Source organism: Canis lupus, chromosome 24, assembly GCF_048164855.1.
Source record: "Canis lupus baileyi chromosome 24, mCanLup2.hap1, whole genome shotgun sequence".
NCBI lineage: Eukaryota > Metazoa > Chordata > Mammalia > Carnivora > Canidae > Canis > Canis lupus.
The window spans coordinates 22,516,763-22,529,644 of record NC_132861.1 but is presented as its reverse complement, the minus strand read 5'-3'; the positions used below and the strand labels follow the sequence as shown (position 1 = coordinate 22,529,644).

General features: G+C 39.2%; 1 long non-coding RNA gene across 2 annotated transcripts in view; it reads right to left on the bottom strand.

Annotated features, from left to right (window-relative positions):
• LOC140615883 (uncharacterized) overlaps positions 1–12,882 on the bottom strand; it is a 62,539-nt gene continuing 49,657 nt past the window's right edge. For both annotated transcript variants that reach the window (XR_012016395.1, XR_012016394.1), the window contains exon 3: positions 1–3,522. This is a non-coding gene — a long non-coding RNA (uncharacterized lncRNA). The remainder of the gene's footprint in view (positions 3,523–12,882) is intronic.

The following is a 12,882-nucleotide window of genomic DNA, read 5'->3' as shown; positions in this document are numbered from 1 at the left end:
TTATTTTTAACTTCTTAAGGAACTTCCACACCATTTTCCAGAGTGGCTGCACCAGCCTGCATTCCTACTTTCTCTGCATCCTAGCAAACATTTATTGTTTCCTGTCTTGTTAATTTTAGCCATTCTGACTGGTGTAAGGTGGTATCTCATTGTTGTTTTGATTTGTATTTCCCTGATACCAAGTGATGTGCATCATTTTTTCATGTGTCTGTTGGCCATTTGTATGTCAAGAAGTAAGTTTTGGTCATTACTGTATGCCTCATATTTGTCTTATAAATTAATATACTGGAATATTTAGAGACTTTAAAATACTATAATTTGCTTAATGTAGAACACATAATTTGATTTTTCAATAAAACTTCTTTGTATTGGGTAAGTACTACATTCAGTAAGTATTTATTGAGCACTTATTATGCATTATTCTTACTCCTAAAACAAAAACAAAAAGCCCAAAGCAGTCATACAGAGCAAATTTAATTGACTTCCTAGTAGGCTTTTTACCAAGAGAATAGTTGCTGTCAATGTTTCCAAGCAGAATGAGATTTCATACAGGATATCAAGCACCTACGAAATCACAGCCTAGTACAAGTAGTTGGGAAGCCACCACCAGACTTCCGATTTCAAAGATGTACTACCACCATAGGTGAAAATCAGACAGAATCAGAAGGTTGATACTATTGTTGCCTCTTCTGCTAAAACAAATGCCTTCCAAACTCACTGGGCTGAGTCCAACTGTAAACTTCAGGCCTCAGCAGTACAAAATGAATTCTGCTTGCCTTCCAGCTTCCACAAGTGTATCTTGTTGCTGAAATATGTTCACCCCCAGAACCCTAGCTGCAAGGGAGTCAAGATAAATGTTGCCTTTGGCTTTTCAGCTATTTGTGTTTTAGAAAGGTAGAGGCTGGGATGGGAGCATATGCTGAGTGCCTTATATCATAGGCAGCACACATGAGGCTAGCCGAACCCTCTGGCATAGAACTATATCTCCCATCCACACTCTGCTGTTTGGGACAATTGCTTAATATTTCATCATGAACATAGAGACTGACTTCACAGAATTGCTCTATGAAATGTTTGGTCATCTATTAGCACATAAAATAGGTGGTAACTAGTGTCATTTATTAAAATGCAGTTTAAGTTCTGCTAGGTCTGTTTAGGGACTTGAACTAAATTTTGAAGTTAAGATGGGACTCTGAAAATAGCGCTCATCTACCAGCATGAATCAGGGATGATGTGATGGTAGAACACAAGAAGATAAAAGAGGGGACATGAAAAGCGAGAGATTGGGTATTAACTGAAAAGCATGACAAGCTTCATTACTCCTAGAAGACATGATGCTGAGACTTGCCTGGCTGTGTAAGAAAACAGAATTCCATGAAGGAAGGTCTTTGATTTCTCAGACTTCCTCTCTAATTAAGAGATAGAACCTAGGGTGACAACTATAGTTTGCAAGCTAAATAACACAGATGGAAATCAGCTTGTCAGGTCTTTCCTTTGGAATATGCCTCCATAATTAAAATTCACATTAAAATATTTTTAATATTGAAATACTAAGCTAATATTGAAGGAAGTCCTGCATTAAAAAGTACTTCTTCTAATCACACAACTACCTTTATTTTTTCATGTTGTACTTTGGTCTTGTCATGTGCATATTCATTCATTCAACCATTATACTCCTTCTAGGAGTCAGATATTGTTCTGAGTGCTAGGATATAGTCGTGAGCAGGAAGGACACAGCACATGTCCTCATGGAAGTTATATTCCAGTGGGAGGGTGAGATCATGAACAAGTAATAAACAAAATAAGAGTAAGATGTATTGAGGTTCTCTGCAAAAACAAAGGGATGCAGGGGACCACTTTATGTAGGAAGGCCTGAGAAGGCCTCTCTGAGGATAGTTACAATCTCAATGTATATGTGTGATTAGGTATTGGGAGCCCATGCTTCTATACTGAATTAGATAATGTTCTGGATATTGGTTAAGATCTCTTTCTTTCTCCTAAAATACTATTAATATATGTCTTGGTTGTTTATGACTTCAGTATTAACTCCAGTTTTAGGTGATAAGCAAGAGAATATATACTTATGCTTTATTACATTATTACAATATATTCCCTACATTGAATTAATTTGTATTTTATCTACTTAAAATATGGATGTTTTGGGATGCCTGGGTGGCTCAGTGGTCGAGTGTCCGCCTTTGGCTCAGGGTGTGATCCAGGAGTCCCGTAATCAAGTCCCACATCAGGCATCCTGTATGAAGCCTGCTTCTCCCTCTGCCTGTGTCTCTCCCTGTCTCTCTCTGTGTGTGTTTCTCATGAATAAATAAATAAAATCTGTAAAAATACGTATGGATGTTTTGATGTAGCATTCATATGATATAAATAAAAATATATGCAAAATAATGTGAAACTGTGTATCAAAGGATGTTACTGGAAGAGCTTATATCATGCATGCCAAGGACCAGGCACCCCATTAATTGTTCCTCATCTAGTTTTCTGTATTTTATATACATCCTTATTATACTACCTATCATTGTCTTTTATCTATATTCCTTTCTCATTACATAGCACACAAAATGATAATGATTAATATTTGTTGAATTCATGCCTTCCAGCTTCCTTCAGAATGAAAGTAATTGTCACCATTTTTTATCCATTACTCCCTCATACCCAATATCAACAGGGAAACTAAATGTAAGCCCAGGAGCATGCACACAGACATTTCTTAATCTCTAGTCATGTGGAGGCAAGAATGCCGAGAAAAGCAGCTCTGCAGCTTAGAGGAAATCCAGACACTTCACAGTAAACTGAGGTTCATTTGTATTGGGAGTGATTGTGATGAATGTAAAAAAGGAAGTGGGATGATTTTTATAGCTTGTACTAGAAATACAACAGAACTCAAGACATGGGATTGTCAAAGTGAGAATTAGAGAGGTAGGCTTTACTTCAAGTACTCTCTGGAATTTTATGAACTGAACTGTGTTCCACATAAAAAGCCTAGTTGGCAGCCATTGTGTTTCTCAGGCTACTTATTCAGTATTCTACAGATATGTTTTTTGTTTTTTTTTTATCATCATTACTTAAAGAATCTAACTCCCAAAGACATCTCAGTAGTAAGCCTTTTGAGGAGAACAGAAAATTAATCTTATGTACCTATCACTTGTGGTTACTAAATGACTCATGGCAAAAACCCAGCCCAGGGTAGTTCTCAAAATTTCACATGTAACAGGATCACCTGAAGAGCTTATGAAAGCATAGACTAATTGTCCCACCCCCAGAGATTCTGACTTAGATCTTAATTAGGGCCTAAGAACACATTTTTAGCAAATATCATCCCAAGTGATGCTAATGCTCCTTGACTGGGGATCTCATTAGAACCATTGCCCTCACTCATCTCCCATGCTGGTCTCCAGGCAGGATCACGGAGGTCTACATGCCTTCTCATAAACTCTTCCTACCACTCCGATCTAATGGGATGGGATGCCAGGTGATGAGTGTCAACAATGCCCAGGAATGCTGTATCTAAAATAACAAAGGGATGAAGTTATGAAAAAAGGGAAGTGAGGAAAGATATACATTTAGTTGGAAAGAAAAAAAAAACAGACATCCTATACATTCTACAACACCAAAATTTGTACTCTGTCAAGGGTAAGGCATGCCTTCTTTTGAGCTCCTCTACAAGGACTTAAAGCTATCGCATTTACAAAAGTTTTTTCAAATATTCTCAAAAATACACTGTCTTTACCCAAATGTGTTGATAATCCTTCCTTCCCATCCCTTCTATTGTTCCACATAGCTAAAGACAATGCTCAATTGTTTGTGGTCGTAACATAAAGATAAAGATAATCACAGACATACATTTGATTTTCACAACTCAGTGTCAATTGGAGTCACTTCGTGTTTTGAGATTAAAATAAAATTGGCTCACATCTACAGTTCATATAGTCTTGGAAATCCTCTGACCCTCCCAACATCTCCATAGATTTCATGGGGTTATGTTTTTGCCTAGTCACCTCTGGCTACCATTTTCTCTTCAACTTAATTCTAGATCTCACTCATTCCTTACTTCTTGAATTCTACCCTTTATCTACACAGTTTAATCACCTATATAGGAAATACAGCTGTTGAACCCCTATTTCCTCCTATTTTTTTTTTATTCAAAGCTCTTTTGTATTGTGGAGTCTACTGAAGATTTGTGGATAATGGTAGATTTCATAATTTCCTAACATAAACTCAAAACTGAATATTATATATCTATTTTTTTAAGTGTGAAAAACGGCTAACAATATGGGAAAAGAGATAAGGGAAGGTGTAAAGCCACACACAGAGCAATTCCTTTGAATTCTATCAGTGCTTGGAATTGTTTTAACAAATATTTATTGAACAACCACTATGACCAAGGTACTGTGAAAGACACTGCATGTACAATAACTAATAAGACAGAATAGTTTTGGAGATAGACAAATGAGAAGGTTAATTCTGAAGAATGTACTAGGTTCATGTTCCATAAGACAATTTGAGCCCAAAAATAGGGAGGCTTCCTGGAGGTAGAAATCTCCAAGCTGTTATCTGAAGGATGAGTTGGAATGAGCCAGGTGAAGAAGGAAGTATAGACAGAGATGTGACTATAGAGTTACATAAGGACCAGATAATGAAAGTCCTGAAAGATCATGCTAAGGATTTGTTCTTTAACATGTATAGTGAGAATCCTAGTGCCTACTACATAATAAGTTCTCAGTAAATTTTATCCTGTATAATTTATTCTAGGGTCAATAGAAAGTCAATGAAGGATTTTTTTTTTTTTCCAGAGAAGGATTTTAAGTGGTGTATGTGTGTCAGGAAGGGTGTATGGACATAATAAGATTTGCATTTTGCAAGCTCCCTGTGACTACAAGGAGGAAAACAGATTGTAGAGTATTAACATTAGAAGTAGTGAGGTAGTGTAGAAACCTAATGCAGTAATCTTTAAAAATATGACAGTGGAGTGGAAGAGTGGCAACATAGAAAGGGGGAGTGATAAAGTGTTACAGATGGCTATAAGGTGAAAAAAAGAGTAGTGTCAAAGATGACACTGAGTTTCCTAGTGGAGCAAATAAGTGGGTATTGGTGCCATTCCCCAAAATAGGGAACACTAGAGGAAAAGGAGGGCAAGAAGAGAGGGGAAAATGATGCTTTCTATTTTTGCAATGTCCAGCTTCACTGCCTGGGACATGAAGGCAGCTGGGCATAGGCTGAAACTAATGAGAAAATCTGGACCAGAAATATTACTTTTGGAACTTGTCAGCCTTTGGAGAGTAATTCAATCCATGGGATTGGATGAAAGCATCCTGTGAGGTTAAGAAGAGAAGCAGGCCTACGGGAAAACCCTCAGGATGAAGAGAGGAACAAGAGTTGCTGAACAAAATCAAGACTCCAAAAAAGTAGGATACAACCCAGAGAGTGTGTGTTATGGAAGCTGAGGGAGGAGAATATTTCAAGAACAGAGTGTTTCTGATTTTGTTGGAAATTCAAATAAGATTAAGAATTTTAAAAATTCTCTTTGCTATACCACTTTCTTAGTATTATTGAACCTACTATTTGCCTTCTTGGAAAAATCACACCCTTCAAACTCTCTGTTCTTAGCATTTTTTTACTTTTCTTGACTTTATTTGCCTCTTTACATAGCTTGAATCTCATCATCGCACATGATATGTGTGATAAAATGCGATAAAATGGTATTTTAACTTCATTCTTACTGTTTGTCAGTAGTTTTAAATTGATCTATGATAAACAATATAGCCCAATCTTCTATTTATTATCTTTTTCTCCCCCTATTTTCACTTCTATTCAGCATCTATAACATTCTCCATAGTACCTATTTCAAATATTTTCCACTTTCCTCAAAGCACGAATCCCTCCTCAACACTCAGGCTTAGGAAATAGTATCACTTCCTATTTGTCAGGAAGATCCACTGATGAGGACTCTCTTAGAAACTTTCCGTCTTCACACTTTAAAACTTCTCTTACTTTCTTTTTTAATTTTTTTTAATTTTTATTTATTTATGATAGTTACACAGAGAGAGAGAGAGAGAGAGAGAGAGAGGCAGAGAAACAGGCAGAGGGAGAAGCAGGCTCCATGCACCGGGAGCCCGATGTGGGACTCGATCCTGGGTCTCCAGGATCGCGCCCTGGGCCAAAGGCAGGCGCCAAACCGCTGCGCCACCCAGGGATCCCAACTTCTCTTACTTTCTTCAATTACTTCCCTCTTCCTATATATTTAAGATGAAAAGTCCTCCTTTCCAAATCTAACTTACATGTGACCTTAACCACTGCCCACCAGTTATCCCTGACCTATCTCTAATGATTGATATTTTTCCATTACTCTGGTCTTTGCCTTACACACTATAAATAAATTCAAGTCTTCTGTGACAAACCAAGTCTAAGATGGTCCCTATAATGCCCACCTCCTGGTATTCATGACCTTGTGCGTTCCCTGCCCTTGAGTGCAGGTGGTACCTGTGACTTGTTCTCTAACAATTAGAATATGGCAAATGTGACAGGATGTACATAATTACATGTATGTGATTAAAATACATAATGCCTGTCTTCTAAAGACACTCATTTTCTCTTGCTGGCTTTCAGAAAGCAAGTGCATGCTGGGAAGTCTCATGTGGCAAGGAACTAAGAGTGGCCTCCAGCCAACAGCCACCAAAACTGTGGGCCTTGGTCCAATACCCCACAAGGAACTGAGTGCTGCTAAAAGCTATGACAGCCTGGAAGTGGGCTGTCCCCCAGTTAAGCATTAGATGAGACTGCAGCCCCAAACAACACTTTGCAGCTTTGTAAGATCCTCATGGCAGAGGATCAACTTGGCCATGCCTAGACTCCTGATCCACAGAAACTAAAATCATAATGGTTGTGGTTTTAGGCTACAAGTTTGAGGTCATATTGGTACACAGTACTACATAATCTATATTCTCATCTATATCCTAGGAAAGCCCTTCCCTAAAACGTCTGTGCTCTCAAACAATGACCATTATACTCTTTTCCCCTTTATTATAATATTTACTATAATATAAATAATATAAATAGTATATATTAACCACATCTACCTTCTCATCACCCACCCTGTGGCAAATTAAAAATGGTTTCAAATTCTTGGCTACTTCTCCCATTGAGAAGTAGAGTCTATTTCTCAAACTCGTGAATCTGGCTTGAATCCAGCTGGCCTTGTGGCTTGCTTTTTACTATAAGAATATGGTTGAAATAAGGTTAAATTCAGAGTGTGGCTTCAGAGATCTAGGGTTCTGACTTTTATGTACTTGAAATATACCTTCTTACAATCCCACTGCTATGCTGTGAGAAACTCAGTTCTCATGGATAAACTCTCTACCTATATTGGATAACCAGTACTTTTGGCCAACAGCCAGCACTCACTGTCATGTGAGTGAGCCACTTTGGATATTTCTGGCCAATCAAACCTCCCATAACTCCAGCCTCTCAGGCCCCAGTTAACACCAGATGGAGCTGAAGAATTACCCAGCTGAACCAAATCAATTCACAGAAGTGTGAGAAACATTAAAGGATGCTATTATTTTAAGACTATATCTGGAGTTGTTTGTTAATCAGCAACAGGTAAACACAAAGCTTCTCATCTTTACTTCTCCAGTGAAATAGTTCCTTTAAAGATCAACAGTGACCTTAGTCTCAAAGTTCAGTGGCCTTTCCTCAGCCTTTTCCTTTCTTGACAGTTCCAAGGTATGTGACACTAGTGAAATTCTTTCTTTATGCCTTCTTCTCTTTTCATTTCTATGATATAGCCTAGGACTCAATTTCTTCTCCATATGCCCTAAACCTAGATGTTCCCCAAGGTACTAGACTTGAACATTTCTCTCTAAACCCTCTTTCCTGGTAGTTTCATCAAATCCCATTGTTTTAAATATCACCTCTATGCAGATAATGTTCAAATCCTTTAAGAGAAATAATAATTAGAAGCTCAAGGTTTGGAAATGGGCCAGACAGGGCTTTAATCCTGAATCTGCCAATTACTAGCCATGTGACATTGAAGTGAACCACTGAAGTAGTTTATCCTCTCTAAACCTCCATTTTCTCCTGTCTTAAATCTGGATAATAATAGCATCTTGCTCATGGAGATATCACTTGAGCCTGCCACAGAATAAACACTCAGCAAATCAGTGCTTTCCAATATTTTACAGTTTTTCATACCACTGCTTACATAAGCAAAATGATAATGTTTGTATGCACTCTAGGGTAAATGGAGACAGCTGCTCAGGTCAAAGACAATTGGCCCAAGGTCTCTGGCCTCTCCATCTTCCCAACCCCTCCCCACCCGGTAGCCCTTCCCCAGGGGATGATCAATACTTAGGCCCAATATTGGCACACCAATGGGAAGCTTTACAGTAAATAGGAGCAATTATTATCTTCTGTCTGGGCATGATCTCTCTCCAGGCCCTCTCTACTGGATACCTCCCACCACCTCCACCTCAAAAACTAGATGGTGATTCTTAAAGTGAGGTCCCTTGGTCAGCAGCATAGTATCACTTGAGAACCTATTAGAAATGTAAATTTCTAACCCAACCCATACCCACTGATCAGCAACCCTGGGGATGGAACCAGCAACATGTGTTTTAACAAATCCTACAGTGATTCTGCTACAGACTGAAGTTTGAGAACCAAGGACTGGTAGCGATTTCTACTTAGAATAGCCAAAACCGCTTCTCTCTCTCTCAGATTGCAATTTGGCCACCCTCCCAGTGGCCTTGGGCCAAAACCTCAGATTCATTCTTTTTTTTTTTTTTTTTTAAGATTCTATTTATTTATTCATGAGAGACAGAGAGAGAGAGAGAGAGAGAGAGAGGCAGAGACACAGACAGAGGGAGAAGCAGGCTCCATGCAGGAAGTCCGATGTGGGACTTGATCCTGGGACTCCAGGATCACACCATGCTGAGCCAAAGGCAGATGCTCAACCGCTGAGCCACCCAGGCATCCCATCGTTCTTGACTCCTTCATCCTACTTGCCTTCTGTATCTAGTAGGTCACCAATCCTGTCTTTGCCTCTAATAACATTATTCACATCTCTTCTCTCTGTTCCTATCACCATGCCCCACTGAGGTGGAATTGGCCAGTTTCCCCCCAAACCAGATCATTTAAAATCCAATTTGCCTATGACCAATTCCACGAATAGCCAGTTAGGATAAAGCAAATTTAATTTAAAAAATACATTAAGATTAAATTAATATTTAATTCAGTATTAATGAAAATATAACTAAAATATAATTAATGATACTTCTATTTTAACATTTTTAAATCATAGGTAGAAATATTAAGTAAAAATTAATTTTAATTTAAAAACTAATTTCATATGGTCAAATTTGCCCATTCTTTTCCTCATGACTTCCATTGCCATTTCTAAGTTTACTGTGTCCTTGCCCGTCCTGATGTCTGATAAATACTTAATCCTATTTTTCCAGTTTTTCTACATTTTCATTTTCTCACATTTAACTCGAATTATCTGTGGTTTATTTTGGTTTTTGGTGTAAAGTGAAGGTCAAATTACATGCCCACTTACTGCAAAAGGGGAAACGCTCCTCATTTACAAGTTTAAGTTCTTAGCCACTTATATTTTATTCCCCTCCAGGCCAAGCATAAAGATCAAAGAAGATAACCAGGATGCGCAAAGTGCCGTGGTTGCTGTTTCACAAGTGAGTAGTTGTTCCACTTTCTACCTTTGATTGACTTTCCCTGCAGGACCTTCCTTTCTTATTAGTAGCTTAAAATGGGTTTATTTACCTGAAACTAAGGCAAAAATGTCCTTGGACAAATTAGCTTGAAAATCCTTAAATGCCAAAAATTAATGTTAGGACTCCATCTTCCCTTTCTCGGAGGTAGTTTCTTCCCCTGCCCAGGGAAGGAAGTAGGAAGAAGGAGGGAGTGGCATAGAAGTCACAAGGTAAGAGGGAATGCCAGGCCCAGCCCTTCTGCCTTCATAGAATGCATAAAAGAGAAAGCCGGGATTGGGGAGACAAGGGTCAGACAAAAGTGGGAAAACTCCCTTCCAGGCCTATTTCCTGAAGGGGAGCAGTATTGCACAAGAGAGAAGAGCTAAAACCAGAGCAGTGCAGGGTGGTCCAGGCAACAGGCATACCTGCAGCTGGATAAAAATGCAGGGTCAGGGACGCCTGGGTGGCTCAGCGGTTGGGCGGCTGCCTTTGGCTCAGGGTGTGATCCTGGAGTCCCAGGATCGAGTCCCACATCAGGCTCCCTGCATGGAGCCTGCTTCTCTCTCTGCCTGTGTCTCTGCCTCTCTCTCTCTCTGTGTCTTTCATCAATAAATAAATAAAATCTTTTTAAAAAATGCAGGGTCATCTGGTTTGATGAGGAGAGCCTGATTACCACTCTTGAACCGCCTACCACTCCTGTGTAACATGAGGAAAAGTTCTTTCATATGCCAGGACTAAGAGGAAGGCCATGGAATTGAGAACAGTGGGCCTGAGCTGGGAGCTGTCACAGCAAGGGGAAAGGTGCCTGTGAAGAACTTCAGAGGGCTTGCTGGAGATTGTTGCTGAGACTCAGAGTAACCACTTATGCTCTCAGAATCAGCAGGGGAAGGATGAGCAGGGTTGCCAGGACCTGATGGAGCCAAGAGGAAACCAGAAGTTCCTCCCTTTGTCACATGGGCACTGGCAGAAGGCCAGGAAGCAGGTAAATCCCCCATGAATACCAGCAAGGCTCCAGAGGACAACAAGAAGGTCTAGCCTAGAAACCCCTTCCTCTTTGCCAGCATGTCACACTCTTGGGCTCTATATATCCAAGGAGGATAAGAGAAAGAAAGAAGACATCTGAATGACTCATCATTTCCCAAGAGAGTGAGTCACCTGAAAAAGACCACTGAAACCCACAGACACAGAGGGCCTGGCTGTGGCCCCTGCTTCCCCTGACTATCACTACCCAGCAGCATGAGAGTGGGTGAGGAAAATTAGATTATAGAAAACAAAGAATTGTATTTTCTTTGGACATCTGAGTAGTGGGTATATTTAAATTATCAACTCCCACCACGTAATAAAAGTAGAAAATGCATCTAAAAGCTTGTAAAAAGGCAGAAAGGTCTGGAAACTTCCTACTGTAAATAAACTGTCCATTTTCCCCCCCACAAAATAATGCCAACTTGCTTAAATTGGTTTTTAAATTATTAAATAGTTAATAAAAACTAATATAATATGTGGAATACATGGAAAATAGTGATTCAACAAAAACCCACATACCCATGAGCCTTTTTATTATTAGTTTCAGAGGTAGAGTACAGTGATTAATCAGTTGCATATAACACCCAGTGCTCATTACATCAAGTGCCCTCCTCAGTGCTCATCACCCAATTATCCCTCCCCACCTCACCTACCCAGAAACCCTCAGTTTGTTTCCTAGAGTTCAGCATCTCCTATGGTTTGCCTCCCTCTCAATTTTGTTCTTACTTTGCTTTTCCTTCCCTTCCCATATGTTCATCGGTTTCTTAAATTTCACATGAATAAAATTATATAATTATTTTTCTCTGAGTGACTTATTCTGCTTAGCTAATCCCATCTAGTTCTATCCATGTCCTCACAAATGTCAAGATTTCATTCTCTTTGATGGCTGAGTGATATTCGTGTGTGTGTGTGTGTGTGTGTGTGTGTGTGTGTGTGTATGTATGTGTATGTATTTATGTGTATTTCCATAGTTTGTATTTATGTCTATTTCCATGGTTTGGCTATTGTGGACACTGCTGCTATGAACATTGGAGTGCGGGTGCCCCTTCAAATCACTATGTTTGTATGCTTTGGTAAATACCTAGTAGTGCAATTGCTGGATCATAGGGTAATACTATTTTTAACTTTTTGAGGAACCTTCACACTTTTCCAGAGTGACTATACCAGTTTGCATTCCCACAAAAGTGTAAGAGGGTTCCCCTCTCTCCCCATTCTCACCCCTCCTGTTTATAAAAAAGGACACCCCCATAACTCTGATGGCCCTCCCAGCCATCCTTCCCCAGCCCCAATCCCTTGCTCCCCTTACAAGGAACCACTCTTCTGGGTTCTAAATTCATCATTTCTTTGTTTTTCTTAATAGTTTTACTACATATATTTGTTTCCCTAAATAATATATAGTTCAGTTTTGCAGTTTTTTAAAACTTTATATGGATATAGGATTGTATGCATTCTTTGGGGGACTTTCTTTAGTCAGCATTTTGTTCAGATGCTTCCATGAGGTTGTAAGTGTAGAGGAGGAAAAAGTTTTCCTTACCCTCTTAAGGTCCCTTCCTAGGTCTAAAAATTATACTGACAAAGATAGATTGACAGGGGAAATGCATACATTTAGCTAATATAAGTTTTATGTGACATAAGAGCCTTCATAAGAAAAAGAAGACCCAAAGAAACAGACACATATTTTATGCTTGGTTTGATGAAAAGTGGACAGTCATGGAGGAATATGACAGGTTGATGAATATGAGGTCAGAGTAGTAAACTGGGGGAAACAGCAAGGCCTGTATTTGGGGATTCTTCTTGGCAAACCTGTATCTTCAGAGATAAGATGTAACCTTGCTCCAGGGACAGGTAGTCAGGGCACCTCTCAAATAAGGCTTTTACTACCTGTTTAAGGGAATAAAGGGGAGGCAGGAGGAGATCAGAGTGGCCTTCCTGTTTTTGCTGTTTTCTCAAAACCCTTCAGCCTAAAATATTCAATATGTCATTTGAAGGTAGCATGCTCTAAACCTTTTCATAAGTAACTGAAAGTCATTCACTTTCCTTGCTGATTAATCTTTTAGTGCATCTGTACCACAATTTATTCATCTACATTTGGGCTGTTCCCAGTCATTTGATATTATCAACAGTACTGCTCTGAACATTC